The sequence below is a fragment of the Choloepus didactylus genome, chromosome 15 (assembly GCF_015220235.1).
Source record: "Choloepus didactylus isolate mChoDid1 chromosome 15, mChoDid1.pri, whole genome shotgun sequence".
NCBI lineage: Eukaryota > Metazoa > Chordata > Mammalia > Pilosa > Megalonychidae > Choloepus > Choloepus didactylus.
Genome location: NC_051321.1, coordinates 39,479,702 through 39,503,365, shown reverse-complemented (window position 1 = coordinate 39,503,365; position 23,664 = coordinate 39,479,702). Strand labels below are relative to the sequence as shown.

At 35.4% G+C, this 23,664-nt stretch overlaps 1 pseudogene; it reads left to right on the top strand.

Annotated features, from left to right (window-relative positions):
* Positions 1–21,384: 21,384 nt before the first annotated feature.
* LOC119510949 lies at positions 21,385–22,193 on the top strand (annotated as a pseudogene).
* Positions 22,194–23,664: the final 1,471 nt, after the last annotated feature.

The window sequence follows — 23,664 nt, the reverse complement described above, 5'->3', positions numbered from 1 at the left end:
TATCAACATTCTGCCAGTTTCATTTATTACCCTCTATTTCCTCTACCCCAATCGGTGAAGCATTTTAAAAGAAAACACAGGCATTATTTAATTTCACTATGATTATTTCAGTATGTGTCACTAGCAGATAATAACTTATGTTTTTAACTTAACTACAATAACGCTCTACACCCAAGAAAAAATAACAGTATTTCCTTCACATCATCCAATATTCAACCCATTCTAAAATTTCCCAGATTATCTCAAAAATGTCTTTTTAAAGTTATTTTGTTGAATGAGAATCCAAACAAAGCCTACATCTTGCATTCTTGCATGCCTCTTGGGTCACTTTTAATCTATAATGCCCCCCTCCCCCCGTTTAATTCATGCCATTTACTTGTTAAAGAAACCTGCTTATTTGTTCTATACACATTCTTGATTTGGCTGATAGTATCCGCATAGTTCTTTAAATGTATTTCTCTTGCCATGAGTTTTCTTTTGGATTGTTAGTTAGATCTAGGGACTTGATTATATTTAGGTTCAATGTATTTTTTGGTAAAAATACTTTAAAGATGCTGTGCAGTGTAGTTTCTACTGTATCATATCAGGAGTAGCTAATGTCTGCTTGTCTCATTTTAAGGAGTCATGAGATTAATCAGTGGGTTCAGGTGAAGTCAGATGGATTGGTCCATTCATTAGACAATTCCCAAACACTTTTCTGCCTAATGTTCTAGGAGCCGTTGTTGACCAGTGCCTAGATCCATTACTTCAATCAAGGTTACAAAACATAATTTTTGAATTCTGTCATTCCTCCTGCCTGTATTCCTCTATAAAGAAGATTTTTTTTTCCTCAGCAACTATTTGGTCGTCCTGAAATCCACTTTATACAGGAGAAACAGGATGAATGTTTCATCTTTACCCTTTATTCACCCATTTTCAAAATAATGAGCCAATGTTTTGGAAACTTCTAACAGTAAGATTTTTTTTAATTGTTGTTGAGCTTTGTTTTTACTATCATCATGAAGTTTTATATGTTTGATGTGTTTTAGTCCATAAAATGTTCTTCAAACTGTTCTCCCTAATTGTAAATTTAACCTTTACAGTCTATTCACTATATGCAGCCACTTTATCTTTGAAAAACCCAATCAGATCATGTACCAATTAAAACTCTACAGTGGCTCTCCCTTACAGTTAGAACAAAACCCAAACTCTATCCTATACAGGCCTACAAGACCTGGCCCTGCCTGCCTCTCTAACTTTACCTCTACTGCTCTCCCTTTTCAACAGTAGTGCTCTTTCTGTTTCTCAAATACCTGCCATTCAGAGACTGCACTGGCTGTTCCCTTGATCAATAGCACTGTTATTTTAACTATTATTTCTGATGTTTGCATATGTCCTCCCTATTTCTTCAGGTCTCAACTGTAGAGCCACTAAGTTACTTTCCATCAAATCGCCCACCATGTTTTTATCCTTATAAAACTATCTGATATTTTCTTGTTAACATTACTATTTTACATTTGTTTATATCCCATCCCCAACTCTGGAATTTAAGTACTGTTGAGAGCAGGGATCATGTCTGTTTTGTCCATCATTGAATCTTCAATACCTAAAAAGTGCTTAGAACTTAGTAGGCACTGAATAAATATTTGTTGAATGAATGACTGATTGAATGCTTGAAGGGATCATCCAACTTAAGGCTGAATCATTCCAGAGAACAAAATCCTGAGATACACATATATACTAGTGATTTTTTGGTGAAAGGGAAGAAGGTTTTCAAACTACAGGAAAGGCTGGGGTTATCCAGATAAATAAGTTTCAAGTTACAAATGAATAAAAGAAAAAAAATCCTTGTGAACAATTTCATGTAAATGGAAAAATAAAAAATCAATACAATTTAGTTAAAAATGTTTAATAATTTTTCTGTAAAGTATAAAGTTAATATTAATAGTGGTTTGTTTTATTTTATAGTTAGAAAATTTATGTTTCATGTTAACAGTTCCATACAATTTATTAAAAGTTCATTATGTTGCAAAGTAACACAGTCAGATCTTTTTTTGATAATTGCTAGCATGACTAGATAAAATTTTAAAGTTTTGTGTACTGCCTTGACATCTATCTTACTTTGGCTAAGCTGCTTGCCCCAACACTGACCTTTGGCCTAGTTAATAAACAGCTTTCCAGCCCTGGGGCATAAACTCGCTTCTGCAGCCACCACGTGCGCTACTCACACACTCAGCCAAAAGCCGTAGCTGGTCCCAAATGATAAGCTAACAGTCCCTACTACCCTTGGACCTCCAGCCCCTTTCCCTTTACACTCGCATTTGCTTTAAACTAGCCAATCCTGGACTCTGGTAGGAAATCTGTTAATCTCCACTCCTGGACCACAAGCACAGGAGTCCCTCTGGCTCTGCTTGTGTGCTCCTCACCCACTGGTTGAGCCATCTGAGCCAATTTGCACTTTCCATCAAACCTTCACGGCACCCTCTCCGGGACCTGTGATGAACAAACTATCTTTTCTCATGCAATATGAACTTGGTTTCCCTTTGTGTCACACCTGACCTCCGCCCAGACTCAAATTTAAAATCCAACTTAATTAATTTGAAACTTTAATGTACCAAAGAAATTTCAAAAAGACTTTGGATAATTATATGTTTAGTAGAAAAGAAATGTCAAGAAGTACAAGGTTTTTAGCCACAGGAAGCGTTAGGCTCTAATTGCTAAAGTTTCAAACAATACAATATCATGACATTTTTTAGAATACTAAAAAAGTTCATCCTATATATTGACATTAATCTGGCTCTGTTACATTCTGAAAAATTCTGGATGTAAATGTATTTCTAGTCAGCAAATATTTTTGAAATTGTACACATAATTTTTTGGTGATTCAATTCTGAAAATTATATCAGAGTAACCTGCAACTTTTTTTAATTGAAAATACATGAAATTATTTTTTTCATTTTCATGGAGAGTATGAAATAATCTCCATTTTTAAATGCTAATTTTAATATGTTTTAATAAATAATAGTGTTTCCTACTGTATCAACTATTGAAATACAATTTTTCCCAGTTGAATTTTGATTGGTAATTGAGTCCAAATATTAACAACTTCTGTTCATTAAAATACACCACAACAAAGTGAAAAGGAAGTCACAAACTAGAGGAAGATATTTGCAACATAAACAATGGATAAAAGATTTATCTCCCAAATATATACATAACTCTCAGAAATAAAGTTTTTACAAAGGTAAAATGGGCAAAATGCATGACCATATGATCTTATCTAGCCAGTGAAATAAACTGCCAAAAAAAAAGAGGAATTTTCACAACACTAATTTTATTTTAGTATTAGAATGTGTGAAAAGCTCTGCAAGGATTCTAGGAGATATTCTTGGTTCTGATCCTTATTATTAGGTTAAAAGTTACTCATTAATTACTGCAGTGTGTTTTGCTTATTATATTAAAGCTTTATCTCCCCATAGTGAGCATCTTAATGGCAAGGTCTGTTTCTACAAGACCTCAATATCCCCCATACATGCAGTAGACACTGATAAGGTAACTTGGAGAGAAGGATTTCCATAGTGGTTGAGAGCATGAACTGTGGAGCCAAGCTGCTTGGGTTCAAATCCAGTGGTGCCCACTTATTTCTAGCAGTGTGACTGGACAAATTACTTAAACTTTTTGTATTTCAATTTTCTTATCTTTACCAGAGGATTATAATACTATTTATTTCCTAGCATTGTTGTGAGGATTAAATGACATAATATTTGAAAAGTACTTAGAAAAGTGCCTGAATATTGTTGTTGTCATCATTATCATCATCATCACCATCATTTGTTTTTGGAATAAATAAATGGAATCATAGGGACATGATGGTTGAGTCCGTATGTCCACTGAGCTAGGTTATGGTGTCCACTTGTTTGGTCCAGGAAGCACTGACCTGACTGGTACTGTGAGGATGTTTTATGGATTTAAATCCTCAGTAAGTTGTTTGCATTTATGGCTGATTACATCTTCAGTTGGCTAAGGAGATTGCCTTCAGCAGTGAGAGAAGTCTCATCCTATCAGTTGAAGGCCTCAGAGGGACAACTGATGATTTCAGCAGGCAGAAGGAAGAATTTCCATCTCTACTTTAGCCAGCCAGCCTCTCCTGGGAAATTCACCAAAAACCTTCATTGAAGTTCCCAGCTAGGGGCTTCCATAGAATTTGGAATTCCCCATCCACACAGTTGCATGAGCCAATACTTTCAATAAATCTCATAATATTTATATATATTATATATATATATATGAACAGATATTTCACAGAGAAGAAAACATGAATGGTGAAATGTACACCAATTAAAAACAGCCCAGTAACTCTAGAAAAGTTGAAAATGCACATATTTTCTTACACTGCCCTTCCAATCTAAATTGTATCCCTTAGCTAATTTCTTGAATATTGACAAAGTGAGACGTACACAAAAATATGAATGAAAGCTTGCTATTAATTAGACAAACTGGAAAAAACACAAATGTCCACTGAAAGAAAATATATAATAGAATATATACAGTACAATGGATGAAAGAACTGTAACTACTCACAATAACACAAATAAATCTAAGAACCACAATATTGAGTGCAAGTCCCAGCAAACAGTAGAATATATATGTTTATAAAGTTCCAAACAAGCAAAATAAATCAATATATTGCTTAGATATAGATAGATGATTGATAGATAGATAGGGAAAGAAAGAATTTTAGGCAAGGGAATGATTTTAAACAAGGGAATATGGAAATGTGGTTACTTCTTGATCGTCAGAGCAAGGTAGGACACAGGTTGATTAAATTATATGGGTAATATTTTAAGTAAGGTGGTGGATTCATATGTTTTCATTTTATTATTTTACTTTTAAAAATATATATGTTAAGTTACCTTGCAAGCAATGGGTGATCAGTTTCATTAGAACTAATTCTGCAGCTGAGAAAAACTAGAGAGTCTGTCCAAAATGTATGAAATATCTGGTTTAAGTTTCTGGAGGGCTATCAAGGAAGTGAGCATTATCAGGCCATGATCTATTTAAAAAAAGTAAAAAAGGAAACCAAGAGAAGTATTATTTGGGCATTTGGGACCCACTTACCTGCTGGGAGATTCCTGATTCTGAAGGAAAAAAAAAGAAAAGAAAGTACTGAATAGAGAGCTGAAAAACTGAATAGAGCTTTCATTAGTCCTATGGATCTAGAAGAAAACCAAACAGAAGTACAGTTAATATTAAAGATAAAGGTCCCTGGTTAATATCTCGTATTTAAAAGTGAGATTCTGAAGACTTATACCCTGTAACAATGAACAGCTAATAGAGATGCTCTTACAACGAGTGAAGCTCATCTTTAAATGATATCAATCCCAGAATTGATTCAAGTGGCCTGCCTCTAGCCTAGCTGCCTATGAGAATCAAAACAAATTATTTTTGGAGAAGATAACATTAATGATGAAATTCAAATTATCTCTACAGTTATTCATACACAATGTTCAGCACTTCATCAAATATAGTGGTATTTACAAGTAGACAAAATTGACCAAAAGCCAAGGGACAGTAAATGTCAGAACTAGACCCAAAAGAAATACAGTATTGAAATTATCATGCACATCTTAATAAGAAAATAAAGCTGTGCTTTATATGTTCAAGGAATTAAATGACAATTTGGAGAATTTCAATAGAAAACTGGAGATTTAAAAATAAATATTATTAAGAAAAATACAAAAACAAATTAAAAACTCATAGAATGAGATTAATTACATGATGAACTCAAGAAGAGGAAACAAATGGTAAAGAATTAGTATATTAGAAGATTGAAATTCACTGGAGCTAAAAAAAAATAATGGAGAAAGAATAAGGCAGAATAGATATTTGAAAGATATTGACTAATAACTTTCCAAAACTGACAAAAGATATCAATTCACAGTCAATAGGTATTATGAACCCCAAAGTATCATTCATAGGTGCATCATAGGGCATTAGGAAAAGTACCCAAAGTTAAAAACAGAAAAACTTCTAAACTAGAAAACAAAAGAAGTTATCTGCAAAAGAACAACCTTGAGATTATCAGCAACTTCTCAACAGAAACAATGGAATCCAGAAGACAATAGAACAATATCTTCAAAATAGAGAAAGTAGGTACCTGCAATCTAGAATTTGCTATCTAGCAAAGGTATTCTTTAAAAACAGAAGAGAAATGAAGAAATTTTCAGACAAGCAGAAACTCAGCATTTTCACAATCAAACCATACTAAAGGAAATAATAAAGTGCAATCTTCAGATGTAAGGAAAATTATCCTCTATGAAAGTAAAGTTATGCAAGAAGGAATAAAGAGCAAAGAAATGGGTAAGTATATGGTGTGCCAGTTTGGATGTGTTATGTCCCCCAAAACACCATGTTCTTTGATGCAATCTTGTGTGGGCAGATGTATTAGTGTTGAATAGATTGTAATTCTTTGATTGAGTGTTTCCATGGAGATGTGACCCACCCAACTGTGGGTGATAACTCTGATTAGATAATTTCCATGGAGGTGTGGCCCAGCCCATTCAGTGTGGGCCTTGATTAGTTCACTGGAGCCCTATAAAAGCTCAGACAGAAGGAGCAAGCTTGCTACAGCCAAGAGGGACACTTCGAAGAATGCACAGGAGCTGAGAAGAGAGGAGCTGCAGATGAGAGTTTGAAGATGGCCATTGAAAGCAGACTTTTGCTCCAGAGAATCTAAGAGAGGAAAAACACCCCAAGAGCAACTAAGAGTGACATTTTTGAGGACCTGCAGCCTAGAGAGGAACGTCCTGGGAGAAAGCCATTATGAAACCAGAACTCTGGAGCAGACGCCAGCCATGTGCCTTCCCAGCTAACAGAGGTTTTCCAGATGCCAATGGCCTTTCTCCAGTGAGGGTACCTGATTGCTGATGTGTTACCTTGGACACTTTATGGCCTTAAAATTGTAACTGTGTAACCAAATAAACCCCCTTTTATAAAAGCCAATCCATTTCTGTTGTTTTGCATTCTGGCAGCATTAATAAACTAGAACATATGGTGAAGACAAAATTAATATTGACTATATAAAATAATAATAAAACATCTTGTGAGGTTTAAAATATACAGAGAATTAAATTACATACATCAAAAGCACAAAGGCTAGTGGATGACTGGATGATATAAATTAAAGTGTTCTATCATTCCATTTTCTGGAAGATGGTAAAATTGTAATTTTTATAAGACTTTAATTAATCAGGGATACATATCATAATCTCTTTGGTAACCATTAAAAGAATAGAAAAAGAAGCTATAACTAAAAATCTAAGAATGAGAACATATGGAACATGCAAAAATTGCTTAAAATAATAAAGGAAAGAAAAGAAAACATATGGCAAGAGAGATAAAAAGAAAATGAATATTAGCTGATAACTTTGAACCCAAGCACAATAAATATGGAAAAAATACTCTCTTTTAAAAATATAGCTTGTCAAGTTGGATAAAAGCAAACAAATATATGCTGCTTACAAAAGACATACCTTAAATATAAAAATACAGAAAAGTTCAACATAAAAAATACAACATGTAAAAGTTAGGCAAAAGAAAGTTGATGTAGCTATGCTATTAAAGGACAAATTTACTTTAAAACAATACACAGTATTAGAAATAAAAATGGATATTTCATAATGAAAGTTTAGTCTATCAGGAAGATATAACAATTTACATTATTTGGCATAGCTTCAATATCTATGAAACAAAATTGACAGAAGTAAAAACAATAGAAAATGAAAAAGATTATGGAATTTAAACAAACTGCTCTCAGCACTGGTTGCAGAGCAGAGAAAAAGCAGTAAGAATGGAAATTTACTAAATTATTAACAAATTGACTTAACATTAAAAAATAAAACAGTGTTCCACACAATGACAGCATACACATTTTTCCTCACATGTATAAAGTATAATTACCAGGGGTGACAATATGCTGAAAGTATACTTACCAAGGTTGACAATATGCTGGGCCACAAAGTTAGTCTCAATAAATTTTGAAAGAATTAAAATGATACAGATCCACACAGATTGAAATTATACAGGTTTTGATCAGATATTCTCTGACTATGTAAAGTTAAGCTAAAGTCATTTACAAAAATACAATTGAAAAGTCCCAAAATGTTTGAAAATTTTTCAGTAAGTTTTGAAATAACCCTTTGGTCAAAGAGAAATTACATTACAAATTTTTCAATTATAATAATGAAAATACAAAGTAAATCATGTAGAATGCAGCTAAAGACATATTTAGAGGAAGAGTTTTGGCCTTAAATGTAAAGATTAGAAAGTGAGAAAGGCTGAAAATCAGTAATCTAGGTAACCATCTCAAAAATTTAGAAAAAGAATAATAAAGTATCCAGAGCATGCAAAGTACATAATAAAGATAAGAGTAGGAATTAAAGAAATTCAAAAAATATATCCAGTGGAGAAAATGAACAAAGATGAAAGTTGTATCTTTCAGCAAACCAAGAACAAAATAGGGAAGGCATAAATTGCTAATTCATGAACAACAAAGGGGACAGCATAACAGTTCATACAAACATTAAAGATGTAAGAGGGCAGTAAACCAAGAAAGAAACAAAAGACATTACAGGTTTCCATTCCCCCACAGAACCTTTGAACAAATAGCAAACAGTGGAAGAGGCATCTGCCTTAAAACTCCAGAAAAAGTTAAAGCGTTGTAGTAACTAGGCAAGGGCAAAATCAAGAAAATGTAGCTTTAAAAATGATAGAAGAAGAAGTTTCTGGTGCCCTTGCTAGCCTGTCCTGAACCCCCTCCCTGGTGCAGTCTGGAACCAGCCTGTGCTTCCATGGTGGGTTCCTAGCCCTTGCTGGATGGAAAAAGTAAACCTATGTGCATACTGGGTTGCCTGTATGTTGGTGTCAATCTGTCTGGTGGCTGTCTGGAAGACTGAACTGGAAACTCACCTCTGGCTTGCCCACCTAGAACTTGCCTTTCAGGCAGAACTAGCTTGCTGACAGCCAAAGCAGAGTAAGAAGCAATTAAGTCAAAGCAACCTGGGGCAAAGGAATACCTGAATATAAGTCATATCACAGAGCACTCAGAGGCAAAACAGTATTTCATAGGGAGTAGAGGGAGCATTCAAATCCCTGTAAACTGGGGAATTCCTAAGGCCACAGCAAGCACAGGCATAGGACAAGAAAGGGGCTCAGAAAATATCAAGAAGACCCAACACTTCACATTCACCTCAGGTTGATCTTATTAATAGGAGGGCTAAACTATGAAGGAGAGTACCAGCTAACACAAATATAATTTGCAAAGACTGAGAAAGAAGTTTTTTGCATTTGGTTGGTTTTTGTTAGCACCTGGCACTTAAGGAAATCTGACTTATATTACTATCTGGATACAAACTTAAGGAACAGACAGCTCAGATTAAATCCCAGACTTAATGCTTAAAAATATTAAAATGTACAGCATGCAACAAAAGATGAATTTAACAAAGAAACAGGAAGTGATGGCCCATACTAAGGAATAATGCAAAAAAACAAAAACTAATGAAGAAGACCAAACTTTGCACACATTGGACAAAAACTTTTTTAAAAAATGAGCCACAACATGCTCAAGGAGGTAAAGGAAAACACAGAGAAAAAACTAAAGGATGCCAGGAAAACAAGGAATGAACAATATGAGAATCTTAATAAAGAGACAGAAATTGTAAAAAGGAACCAAACAAATACTGGAGTTGAAGACCACAATAACTGAAATGGAAAATTCCCAGGAGGGTTCATACAGCAGATTGGAGCTGGCAGAAGAAAGAATGAGTAAACTCAAAGACAAGTCAATTTTAATGATTCAGACTGAGGAGTAGAAATACAAAAGAATTTTAAAAAGCGAACAGAGCTTAAGAGAACTTTGGGATACCATCGAGCATACCAATATATGCCTTATGAAAGTCCCAGAAGAAGGAAGAGGGAAATGGATAGAATGCAAATTCAAATAAATAATGACAGAAAACTTTCCAAACTTAATGAAAAACATGAATATGCACATTCAAGAATATCAGCAATCCCCAAACAGGAAAAACTCAAGGAGAATCATGCTCAGACACATAGTTCAAGAGTTCTGAAAACTGTAAGAGAAAAACAGTGTTGTTATCTACAAGGGAGTCCTAATAAAATTAAGTTCCAATTTCTCATCAGGAGCCATGGAGCCAAGAAGGCAGTGGAATGAAATATTTAAAGTGCTGAAAGAAAAAAATTTTCCTACCAAGAATTTTACATCTGGCAAGACTGTGTTTCAAAAATGAGGGAGAGATTAAGACATTCCCAGACAAACAAAAGCTGAGGGAGTTTGTCAAGACTAAACCAAGCAAAGGGGGTTAGTTCTTCAGACTGTAAGGAAAGGATACTAGGCAGCAAAGCAAAGCAGGATAAAGAAATAAAGACCTCCTGTAAAGGTAACTGCATAGGTTATTACAAATGCTAGTACTATTGTATTGTTTTTTGTTGTTTTGTTGTTGTGTTTTGTTGTTTTGTTTTTTGTTTTTTTTAGTATGTAATCCACTTTTTACTTCTTACAAGTTCTAAAATACAAATTCATGAGAAGTAATTATACATCTATGGTTTGGGACATACAATAAATAAAGATATCTGTAACAAGTATAACAAAAAGGTGGGGGTATGGAGAGGTATGGAATAGTTTATGTGTATGCTATTGCAGTTAAGTTGTTATCAAATAAAACAAGATTGTTACAGATTTAGGATGTTAAATTTAAGCCCCATCATAAGAAAATATATGAAAACATACAGAAAGAAATAAAAGGGCTTCAAAGTGGTACAATTAAAAAAATCAAATAAATGAGAATAATAAGAGACTTGAGGATAACAAAAGATATAAGACTTACAAAGACAAAAGAGCAGAATGGTAGAAGAAAGACCTGCATTATCAGTAGTGACATTAAATGTAAATGGTTTAAACTCACCAGTCAAAAGACAGAGATTGGTAGAATGGATGAAAAAGTATGACCCACCATATGCTGTTTACAAGAGACTCACCTTGAATTCAAAGACACAAGTAGGTTGAAAGTGAAAGGATTGAAAAGTATATACCTTTCAAATAGTAACTAAAAGAGAGCTGGGGTAGCTGTACTAATATCAGGTAAAATATGTGTTAAGACAAAAACTCTTACTAGGGACAAAAAGGGTCACTACATGCTGAAAAAGAGTTTAGTTCAACAAGAAGATGTAACAATTATAAATATATACGCAACTAATGGCAGAGCCCCAAAATATATGAAATATTGACAGATTTGAAGGGAGAAATAGATGATTATACATTAATAGTTAGAGACATAACACACCACTTTCAATAATGGATAGAACATCCAGACAGAAAATCAATAAAGAAATAGAAGATTTGAACAATACTACAAACCAACCAGACCTAACAGACATATGTAGAACCCTTCACCCAACAGCAGCAGAATACACATTCTTCTGTGGTGCATATGGGTCATTCTCCAGGGTAGACCATATTTTAGGTCACAAGAAAAGTCTTAGAAAATTTAAAAAATGTCGGAACAATATAATATATCTTCTCTGGCGACAATGGAATGAAGCTGGAAGTCAATATCAGGGGTAAAACCAGAAAATTCACAAAAATGTGGAAATTAAACATCACACTCTTAAACAAAAAGTGGGTCAAAGAAAAAATATCAAGAGAATATAGTAAATATCTTCAGACAAATGGAAATGAAAACACAATAAAACAATACTTATGGGATGCAGCACAGGCAGTGCTAAGAGGGAAATTTATGGCTCTAAATACTTACATTAAAAAAGAAGAAAGCTCTCAAATTAAAGACTTAACCATTCAACTGAAGAATCTAGAAAAGGAAGAGAAAAAAATCCAAAGCAAGCTTAAGGAAGGAAATAAAGAATGGAGTGGAGATAAATGAAATAAAGAATAAACAGACTATAGAGAGAATCAACAAAACCAAAAGTTCGTTCTTTGGAAAGTTCATTATGATCAACAGATCTTTGGCTAGACCAACAAAGAAAAAAAAGAGAGGATGTAAATAACTAAAGTAAGAATTAAAGCAGGGGCATTACTACCAATTTCACAGAAATAAAAAGGATTATAAGACAATGCTTGAACAACTGTATACAAAATTAGACAACGTGCATGAAATGCACAAATTCCTAGGCACAAACAGACTATCCAGAAATGGAAGTTCTCAACAGACCAATAACTAGTGAAGAGATTGAATAAATAATCAAAACTTCCCAACCAAAATAAGCCCAGGACACTATGGCTTCACAGGTGAATTTGACCAAACATTCCAAGAAGAATTAACAGCAATCCTGCTCATACTCTACCAACAAAAAATAAAGAGGAGGAAATACTCCCTAACTCACCCTCTGAGGTCAACATCACCATAATGTGAAAGCCAGATATACATATCACAATAAAAGAAAATTACAGACTACTATCCCTTATTATTATAGATACAAAATCCTTAATAAATTACTAGCAAACAGATTCCAATGGCTCATTAAAAAATTATATACCATGATCAAGTAGGATTTATCCCAGGTATGCAAGAATGGTTGAACATAAGAAAATCAGTTCATGTAATATACCATATTAATAGAACGTGGGGGGGCAGGCATATGATCATCTCTATTGATGCAGTAAAAGCATTTGACAAAATCCAGCACCCCTTCTTGATGAATACACGTAGACTATTAGGAATAGAAAAAAATGTCCTCCACATGACAAAGGGCACATTTGAAAAACCACAGCTAACATTATACTCAATGATGAAGAACTGAAAACTTTCCCTCTAAAATCAGGAATAAGATTAGAATTCTCACTATAACCACTGTTAATCAACATTGTGCTGAAACTTCTAGCAAGAGCAATTAGGCAAAACAAAGAAATAAAAGGTAGATGCAAAAATTTCCCTTTTTTGCAGATAACATGATTCTATATATGGAAAATTCTGAAAAAAAATCCACCACAAAACTACTGTAGGTAATAAATAAATTCATCCAAGTGGCAGATCACAAGTTCATGCAAAAATTGGTTTTTCAATATACCAGTAATAAACAATCTTAAGAGGAAATCAATAAAGAGATTCCATTTACAATAGCAACTAAAATAATCAAATATCTAGGAATAAATTTAGCCAAGCATGTAAAGGAGTTATACCCAGAAAACTGAAAATATTGCTGAAATAAATCAAAAAAGGTCTTTATAAATGGAAGGATATTCCATGTTCATTTAATTGGAAGACTAAATATGTTAAGGTGCCAGTTCCATACAAAGCAATTTACAGTTCAATGCAATCCCAATCAAAATAGAATATTATTAAGCTGTAAAAAGGGATGACATTCTAATACATGTGAGAACATGGATGAACCTTGAAGACATTATGTTGAGTGAAATGAGCCACACACAAAAGGACAACTATTATCTCACTGATGTGAAATAATTAGAATAAGCAAATTCATGGAGTCAGAAACTAGAATGTACATCACCAGGGGCCAGTGTAGGAGTAAAAATGGGGAGTTAATGCTTAATTGGTACAGAATTTCTGTTTGGGAAGATGGAAGAATATGGGTCATGAATGATACTGATGATAGCACAACGTTGTGAATAACACCACTGAATTATACATTTGAATGTGGTTGAAAGGGGAAATTTTAAGTTGTATATTTATTACTAGAATCTTTTTTTCAAAAAGCCATAGGACTGACTGTACAAAACAAAACATGAACTCTAATATAACTAAGGAGTATAGTTAATAGTACAATTATATTATATACTTCCATCAATTGTAACAGGGTACCACACTAATGCAAATTGTTAATATTAGGGGAAAATGTGTATGTGATATGTGGTTAACAGGAACCCTGTATTTTCTGCATGATTTTTCTGTAAACTTGCAACTTCTCTAATTAAGAAGAAATTAAAAAGGATAAAAATCTAAAACGATAGTAAGAAAACACTCTGATAGCTTACAAATTATGATAGTAAATTTGAGAATGTGGATAAAATGGAGAGCGGTAGAAGCAGAACATCTGAATAGTCCCATATCTATTAAAGGAATGAGTCTCTTATGAAAGAAAAAAAAAACTTTCTCTTGAAAATACTCCCAGACCAGATAACCTTACTGATGGATTCTACAAAATATTTCAGAAGGAATAGTACAATCTTGCTCAGATTCTTCCAGAAAAGTAAAATATGCAATAATTCCAAACTAATTTATGACACCAGCAACCACGGAGATTTGGTATATTATTGTGTAATTAAAATTCTTTTAAAATATATATGTTTGTGTGGATAGAGAATATTTCTTGAAAGACGTACAAGATGCTGCTAACAGAAGTTTGCCTTCAAAGAGGGGAGCTGGGGGTACTGGTGTGGGAGAAAAATTTACTTTTTTATTATATAAATTTTGTACTATTTGAATGCTTTAAACCAGGTGCATAACCTGTGTTTACAGTTAAAATATTTAATTTTCAGAAAAACAAGTGCAAAATAAAAAAATGGCCTCATGCATTTTTACTTGAATTCCTTTATGTGAAATTTTGGGAGAAAGATTTGCAGCTGTGGACCATGCTGGGGACTCCTGACACAAGGAAGAGAGTGGATCTACCTAATTGGGTCTACCTAAACCTGAAGCTGGAAAAGGCCAATGGAGGATAAATTATTCACCAACCTTACGGTCAAACTAGAGACTGAGACATGGCGGTACAGAAGAATTGGTTCTGTGACCTTCTCTCTGGCTGTTTGCACGGCAAGACCTCTACAAGCACTGCTGCAATTTGCTCGACATTAAATTCTGGCCTTTTCCTTAAACACACTGTTGAAGTGAATCATCATCATCCTGTAACATCTTATGACGAATCTAGCTTCATATTTCCCTGATAAGTGCAATGGTGTGTTAACTTCCCCATGATTAATTTGGGAGTAAAATAGAAATTAAGATCAATGAATTGTTTTCGCAAACACTATTCTGAGTGCAATCGTTTTCCGGTTCCAAGATGATTTCTCAGAGTGAATAACTCTCAGAGCTGTTCTCATCATCTGCCCACTCCCATTCTTAATGCTGTTTTTGGCAACTGACCAACTGTTGAGCATTCGGCTGTTTTGACAGCTGATAAGAAAGTAATACAAAAATGGTTGGTTGAGTGATAACTAGAATTGCTGGATTTAGATTTTGAAATACAGAAATGGGGAGGTAAGTGTCTGGAAATGGGAATGAGGAGGGTGGAAGGTCTGCACAAGGCATCCAAATGACTGACTGTGTATCAACTTTGAGAGTAAGGAGACAGACTGTCACTGTCCGAGAAAGACAACTGTTGAGAATGCAGGCATCAGGCAGGAAAGAAGCGGTGGGGAAGGGAAGCTTCTTAGAAGTCCAAATGGATACTTAAAATTTTCACACAATAAAACTCACTTATTTTTCTCATGGAAGAGTTCTCAGGGCTCTACTGTCACATTTTATATACAGTTGTAAAAATCGTTGCTACCCTGTGTAAAAACAAGTTTGAATAGGGTAGGTGGACTTCCTTCAGAGGGTATAGTACAAGAGTGAGCTGACAGATTTAAAGAAAAGGTTACATTTTTTAAAAAAAGGGTGAAAGTAAACATACAAACTTTCAAAATAGTGCAATTTTGGGGTTACTGAGTACAGGGGCAAAAGTTTCAAGCTCGTAATTAGGGCCTGATGGCATCATTGCATTGATGCTGTCAAAAATACTGATTCTGCATACATCATGAAAAAATTAAATTATCTACACCATAGTCCATTTTAAAAGACAGTATGTGATTCATTTTAGAAATGTTTTCACTTTCAGAATAATTAAAATATGACATTTTGTCATTACAGACACTTTTCTTTTAATTAGAAAAGTTGTGGGTATACAGAACAACCATACATAAAATATAGGATTCCCAGGTACCTATTAACATCTTGCAATGGTATGTTATATTTGTTACAATTGATGAAAGTACATTTTAATAATTATACTATTAACTATACTCTATGGTTTAACATAGAGTTCACTGTATACGTAGTGTAGTTCCATGGATTGTTTTTTAATTTTCTAATTCTTTCTAAAAAAACAAAAAGAAATGTAAAAAATACCTACATTTTTAGAATGCCTACTTTGTGTCAAGAGTGTCATATGTTAATTCTAATCCTCTTAATAACCTTGCAAATTATTTATTATAATCTCCTTTAAAGATAAAAAAAAAAACAACTGTAGTTAGAGAAACTACATTTTATAGCTTGTAAATAATCACACTAGAATTCAACCTCAGAACTGTCTGACCCTCAAGCCTGTCCATGTGACCTGTCAACTAGAATACCCGTGAGGACTCCATTCTAAGTATTTCTGATGGCTGACATCTTAACAAGTGACCCTTATAAATATCTATGGTATGGACAGGGAGTCTCCTTTGTCTTTTGTGTAAATACAGCACTCTGGAGAGTAGTGGTAAGAGCAGCTCCTGTATCAGCACATCTGTGATGGGGGGGTACCTCTCACGCTACATGCCAGCTGTGTGACCTGGCACTCATGACTATTTAAAACCCCTATGTCTCCATTGGCACAATTTATGCAGCAGTAACATCTACCTGTGGATGCAATCTCATTTGGAAATAGGGTCTTTACAGATGTATTCAAGTTAAGATGAGACTATATTCAATTAGGATGGGCCCTAATCCAATATGACTGGTCTCCTTATAAGAAGAGAAAGACAAACCCAAGAAGACTATGCCATGTGACAATGGAGGCAGATGCTGAAGTGCTGCAGCTGCAAGCCAAGCACTGCCAAGGATTGCCAGCCAACCATCAGAAGCCAGGAAGCATCAAGGAAGAATTCTCCCCTACAGGTTTCAGAGGAAGCATGGCCCTGCCAACACCTTGATTTTGGACTTCCAGCCTCCAGAACCCTGAGACAATGAGCTTCTGTTGTTTTAAGCCAGCAAGTTTCTTATAATTTGTTATGACAGCTCTAGGATACTAATATACCTACTCTATAGAGATGAGAGATTTTCAGTGTGATATACTGACTGGTGTCATAAGATATCAATAATAGTTGACTAATGTTACTTTACTTTAGAACACAGATTTTTGAGTGCCCACTTCCTTCTGGACAATGTACTTATTCAAACAAAGTTGATAAGTCTTCTGTCCCTCAAGGAGCTATAATCAAGGGGCAGTTATATGTAAACACATATAATAAATTATTAGAAGAGATATAGTAAGGAAGTGTGTCTACATATGAGAAACAGAAAGAATCAAAACATGCTTGGTTTTTTGTATTTACCCAAGAAAGCTTTCCAGAGATGAGTGGCTTTGCATCTTGAAAAATGACATGTGGTATCTAAATAAAGCATCCCTTTCAGGGCATATGTGCTGTTGCCTGCTTCAGATACATTTTCTTGGAGTGGTTCACATATGGATGAAGTCACTGCTTCTATTAAAATCCCTCAAAGTCCTTTTTATATTATCAGGTAGCATTAAAACACATTTTAAAATATTTATTTTCCTTCTTGTTTGTGAAGATCAGAATGTTAGGATATCATTAGCAGCATCTCTTTAATTTCCCAGATACAGTTGTTGGAAATCTAGTAGCAAATGGGGAAACTGTGATACAGAAACAAGGGCAACAGTGGGCTAGATCTCCTCACAGCCGACTCTGATAGGAAAGCAGATGCTGCTTACTTGTGGTCACTCTAAAATGGTAGATACCAGCATTTGAGAAGAGAAGCCACCTTCCTCAACCTGAAAGGCATGTGGTTTTATGGAAATTAACCAAGTGCCAGCTTCCCAGGGCTGTGCTCAAAGATGCCACATGGCATCCTTGCACATATGTAATAAAATACATTACCCTCATCTACTGGGTAACCCTCATCTACTTCTAGCTAGAGAGGCCTGATCAATTGATCAATCCCAGCCCTTAAGTGGGTTGTTTGCACTGAGTCATCTGCTCTGCTTTCTACATTAATCAGAGTCACTAGTTATTGACCCACTCTCCACTTCCTTTTGTGCTAAATGGCTTTTTCAGACTCATCTCTATCCAAGGAAAAGGAACTATAGGCAGTAGAGAGGGATCAGGGGACCAGAGGAAGTGGCTCCTTCCTCAGAAATGGAAATGTCTGTTTTAACCTTAAATGAAATATCATAATTTAAGGCTAATTAAAAATATGTCAGTGGGGTCATGTTACAATAAAGGCTGGCTATCATCTATCTCTGACATTTTGAAGAAATTTAAAAAGAATCCAAACTTCAGGTCCTACTTAATAAATTTTTTTCAGTATCAATAACCTTTATACCTTTAGGAAGGCATTTACTCTCACATTTAAGCATGTGTAGAGTCTGGGATTTTTTTTACACATAAAATATTTTATGATGCTTATACAAAACTTTTTATGACTAATATAGTAGTAAATCTCTATTTCAGAAAACATGAAATATACAGAAAATAGTTTAAGAAGAAAAATAAGTCATCTATAATTCTACCCCTCATAGAGAATCATCCTTAATGTGTGTGGCATTAGAAATTTGGATTAAAAAAAAGTCAATTTCTTTAAAGTAACCATGGTTTGGCTTGATTTTCTGCTTCACTTTCACTTGGATACAAACCAAAAATGCCAAAAGTCCATAACATTTTTTGGAGGGAATGAAAAATTAAAATTAACCAAACTCCAATAAAAATCTGGGGGGAAAATCTTATCTTTTTTTTTTTTTTTTTTTTTTGCCTTCTATTTTTCCTTCAATAAGAGGCCCAAATACTTTCTGGCTAATTTTCGCATTAACTGGGTAGAGAATCACTAGCCAGACCTGATGTTATTTTTCCTGTGTCAGAAAAGTCATCTTTTAATATCTAGTTATTGTGGGAAGTACACAAAGTGAAATAAAGACATCTGTCCCCTCCCCAAACCAAACCAAACAAAACAACAATAACAACAACAAAACCAAAAGCCCGGCAGGATAAGATGTTGTTCCAGTTTGCTAATGCTGCCATTTTGCAAAACACCAGAAATGGATTGGCTTTTATAAAGGGGGTTTACTTGGTTACAGAGTTACAGTATGAAGGCTATAAAGAGTCCAAGGTAAGGCATCAACAATAGGGTACCTTCGCTGAAGTATGGCCATTGGGGTCCAGAAAACCTCTGTTAGCTTGGAAGGCATGTAGCTGTCCCCTCCCCAAACCAAACCAAACAAAACAACAATAACAACAACAGCAGCTTGCTCCCAGGTTGCATTTCAAAATGGCATTCCCCAAAATGTTGCCCTTGGGGCATTTTGCCCTCTCTTAGCTGCAGCTCCTCTTCAAAATGTCACTCACAGCTACTCTGAGTTCCTTCTGTTTGTCAGCTCATTTATATGGCTCCAGTGATTTAATTCAGACCAACCCTGAATAAGTTGGGTAACACCTCCATGGAAATTATCCAATCAAAGTCATCACCTACAGTTCGGTGGGTCATATCTCCATGAAAACATCCAATCAAAAAGTTTACACCCTAATCAAAAAGATTAATCAATCTGCCCCCACAAGATTGCATCAAAGACAATGGTGTTTTGGGGGCCAAACCAGCACAGATGTGAGTGGATTTTTCTTAATCTTTGAGGAACAACTAAGAAACATCAGGGATAATGTTTTCCTTATCTTTAACGTCTATGTTTGTACATAACTGTGTGGATTTGGCGTATTTGGCCTGTATTTTTTTTTTTTTTTTAAGTATGACCATAGACGGTTTCAGGTTATAGCAATAAAATAATCTTGTACAACTCCAAGACATAGTAAAGGTCAATCACATGTCTAGAGGTAAAACCCCAAAGTTTAGGCACCATGTTTCCTATGTAGAGTGTTATAGTGTGTGTCCGGAGTTCTATCATTCTTAAAGAAGTTCTTGATCATGAAACCACACAGACTTTGATATTTTGCTGGTTTGAGGTGTGCAGATGGCAAGTCATGGTGAAAAGAGCATTGGTTCAAATTCTGTACTTTTTACTAGCTAGCTTTTGGAAAATTATTTAAACTCTCTGAACCTCTTTATCCTCATCTATAAAACAGGAATAATAACATCTATTTTACAGGGTTGTGGTGAGAATTAGAAACAATGAACATACAATGACTAGCATGTAGTAGACATTCAATAAGTAGAAAATATATTAACCTCTTTTATATAGGGCATATATGATCAGAGAAAAATTAATCATTGTCTGTGGAGAAAGGAAGTTACTACTTTACTTTTGTAGCAAAGCTCTGCAAACCAAAAAATACATCTCCTCTCCATCTTTCCTTAACTCCCCATCTCTTCCTGAAACTGTTTATGGTCTGTGGTGGGGTATGGTGGACACTGGGTCAGAGAAGGGTGCCAGGGCCTGAATAAGTGCATGAGGAGTGCTTCCATGGGGGAGAAGTTGGCCAACATGCCAAACCTGAGCCTGAGAAGGGTGAGGAGGGCATCCACACAAGGGACCAATCTGGCAGGGGTGTCAGTCACCAAGAGTGAGGAGGGTGTCCACAGGGGTGAGTGTTGATAATTGTCAGGAAAAAAATAAAAAGGTCCCAATATGCCCGGTAAATGATAGATTCTACGAGTTTGCTTACTGCACCACTACTCAGATCCTTTAATATATTAATTTTTATTTTGACTCTTCAGTAAGGAGAGTCTTGGCCATTGTGATGGTTAATTTTATATGCCAACTTAGCTAGGTTATGGTGTACAGTTGCTTGATCAAGCAAGCACTGGCCTGATTATTACTGTGAGGGTATTTCGTAGATTTAAAGCATTAGTCAGTTGATTGTATCTATGGCTGATTGCATTTGTAATCAACAAAGGAGATTGCTTTCAGCAGTAAGAGGTGTCTCCTTATCCAATCAGTTGAGGATCTGAAAGGGAGAGCTGATGATTTTGGCAGTCAGAAAGAAGAATTTCCATCTCTACTTCACCCAGCCAGCTCTTCCTGGGACATTCATCATTAACTTCATTGGAGTTCCCAACCTGAGGCCTCTGGGGAAGTCAACTTCACCTTCAAATTCCCAACTTGCATTCTGGTCTGCCCTATAGAATATGGACTAGACAAAACCATGGTCATGGCTGCATGAGCCAATTCCTGTATTAAATCTCTTGATATTTAAATATGTATTTCTCATCACTTCTATTTTTCTGGAGAACTCTGACTAATACAGCCATGGAACTCTTCCTTCATAAAAATTCTCTTAGGACCATCTATCTGTGACAAAAGACAAATCTTTATTTTCCAATCCATTGCAAATAGATACTTTTATATAATAGATTAAAAATGAGGCAGAAAAATGAAATAATAAAATAAAGACTTCAAAATTCAACCCCCCAGGACTCTCTGAGCAACACCATGGTGGTTGACAAGAACAAGCACCTTACAAAAAGTAGCAAAAAGGGAGTCAAGAAGAAAGTGGCTTATCCATTTTCTAAGAAAGACTGGTATGATATGAAAGCACCAGCAATATTTAATATAAGAAATACTGGGAAAACACTAGTTACGAGGATTCAAGGAACCAAACTTGCATCTGATGGCCTTAAGGGTTGTGTTTTTGAAGTGAGCCTTGCTGATCTGCAAAATGGTGAAGTTGCATTTAGAAAGTTCAAGATAATTACTGAGGCTATGCAAGACAAAAACTGCATAACCAACTTCCATGCATGGATCTTACCCATGACAAAATATGCTCCATGCCCAAGCAATGGCAAATCATTATTGAAGCTCTTGTTGATGTCAGAACTATTGGTAATTATTTGCTTAATCTGTTCTGTGTGGGTTTTACTGAAAACAAAAAACAAAACAGAACAAAAAAAAACCCAGAACAGCAGCAATCAAATCTGGAACATCTCTTATACTCAGCACCAACAGGTCTAGAAGGTGACGGAAATCATGAGCCGTAAGTTACAGACAAATGACTTGAAGGAGTGGTCAACAAATTGATTCCAGAAAGTACTGGTAAAGACGTAGAAGAGCTTGCCAACCTGCCTATCCTCTCCATTATGTGTTCAGTAAATACGAGTAAAATATGCTGCAGAAGCCCAAGTTGAATTGGCAAAACTGCTGGCTCTCATAGTGAAGGTTCTGGAAAAGCTGCTGGAGCTGAAACAGGTGCTAAAGTTGAGTAATCAGATGGATATAAGCCACCAGTCCAAGAAGCTATTTAAAATTCAGACTTTTAAAGGTGACAAATAAAAGGTCTTATTTGTGAAAAAAAAATTAAAACCCCCAAAGTTTGAGATTCTATAGATACAAAATTACTCTGTCAAATTGTGGTGAACATTACGTACTCTCAATTTCTGCACTTGTTATGACTGGGAATGAGCTGTCAGCACATTGGCCCTGAGCCATGCTTTGAGTAAGATGGCTATAGGTCACACTCAGTCCCCTGGCTTTACAGATGAGGAAACAGTGGTACAGAGAGATACAGTACCCAGTCCAAGGACACATAGCTATGCAGAGATATGGCCGTTACTGATACCCAGGATTACTGACTGAAATAAGAATACTTTTTAGTGTAACTTTGTGTTTGACTATAACCTCTGGGAAGGCACAGGCCAGATGCATCTTGTCAGTCTATCAATACTTGACTGCAGCACAATGCTTGACTGTAGTAGATGCACAACTAGTAAGTGAATGCATAAATAACTGTCCAAGTGAGGGTTTGAACCACCACCCCAATGAACAGATTGCCTTCAAATTAATTTGCTATTTTAATGTATAGTTTTCTCCACACCGGTTTATCTGTGCCCATGGAGCCTCTTGTGTCAAGACCTTTGGAACAGTATCTTCCATCATATTGTTTATACATCTGTTTAAGACAATTTTAGGTGGAGAAAATTGTCAAGCTGAAGTCCAGAGCACAGAAATCTAGCAAAAAATCTGGGACGGAGGGTGGTGTGGAATGTGGGGGAATGAGACAGGTAGATCATAGGCTTAATTATTGCATTTTTTAAAGTCTTTCAAATTTTAAATTAGTATTAGGGAAACTTGAACTCATTCCTTTCTCTGACCTGAAACTAGATGACTACTTTCAGATAACAGCAGCAGACAGAAACAGTTCCATCCAAAGGAGAGCTCTTTCCTAAGAGTGAGAGGGCCTATCAAAGGAATGATTCATACCTCTTCAAAGCTGAAAGGGAACTCTCTCAACCTCCTTTCCCCCAAATTAGCTTTTACAAGAAGGCTGGGGTGGTGGTTTGAAGCTGTATGTACCCCAGAAAAACATGTTCTTAAAGTTAATCCATTCCTATGGGTATAAACCCATTATAAGTGATGAAGCTACTTCGGTTAAGATGTGACTCATCTCTTGCAGGATGGGACTTAACCCTTTTACTGGAGTCCTTTATAAAGAGAATGAAGAGAAAGAGAGAGAGAGAGAGTGCTAGCTCCAGGAAAGCAACAAGCTGAAATCAACAAACCCAGAAGAAAAGGAAGAGACCAGCAGATGCTGCCATATACCTTGTCCTGTGGCAGAGGAGCCAGGGATTTCCAACAGAATGTCTTCTGGAAGAAAGCAGCACCTTGATAATGCCTTGATTTGGACATTTTCACTACTTCAAAGTGTAAGCTAATAAATTCCCACTGTTTAAGCCAATGCATTTCGTGGTATCTGCTTTAAGCAGCGTGGGAAACTAA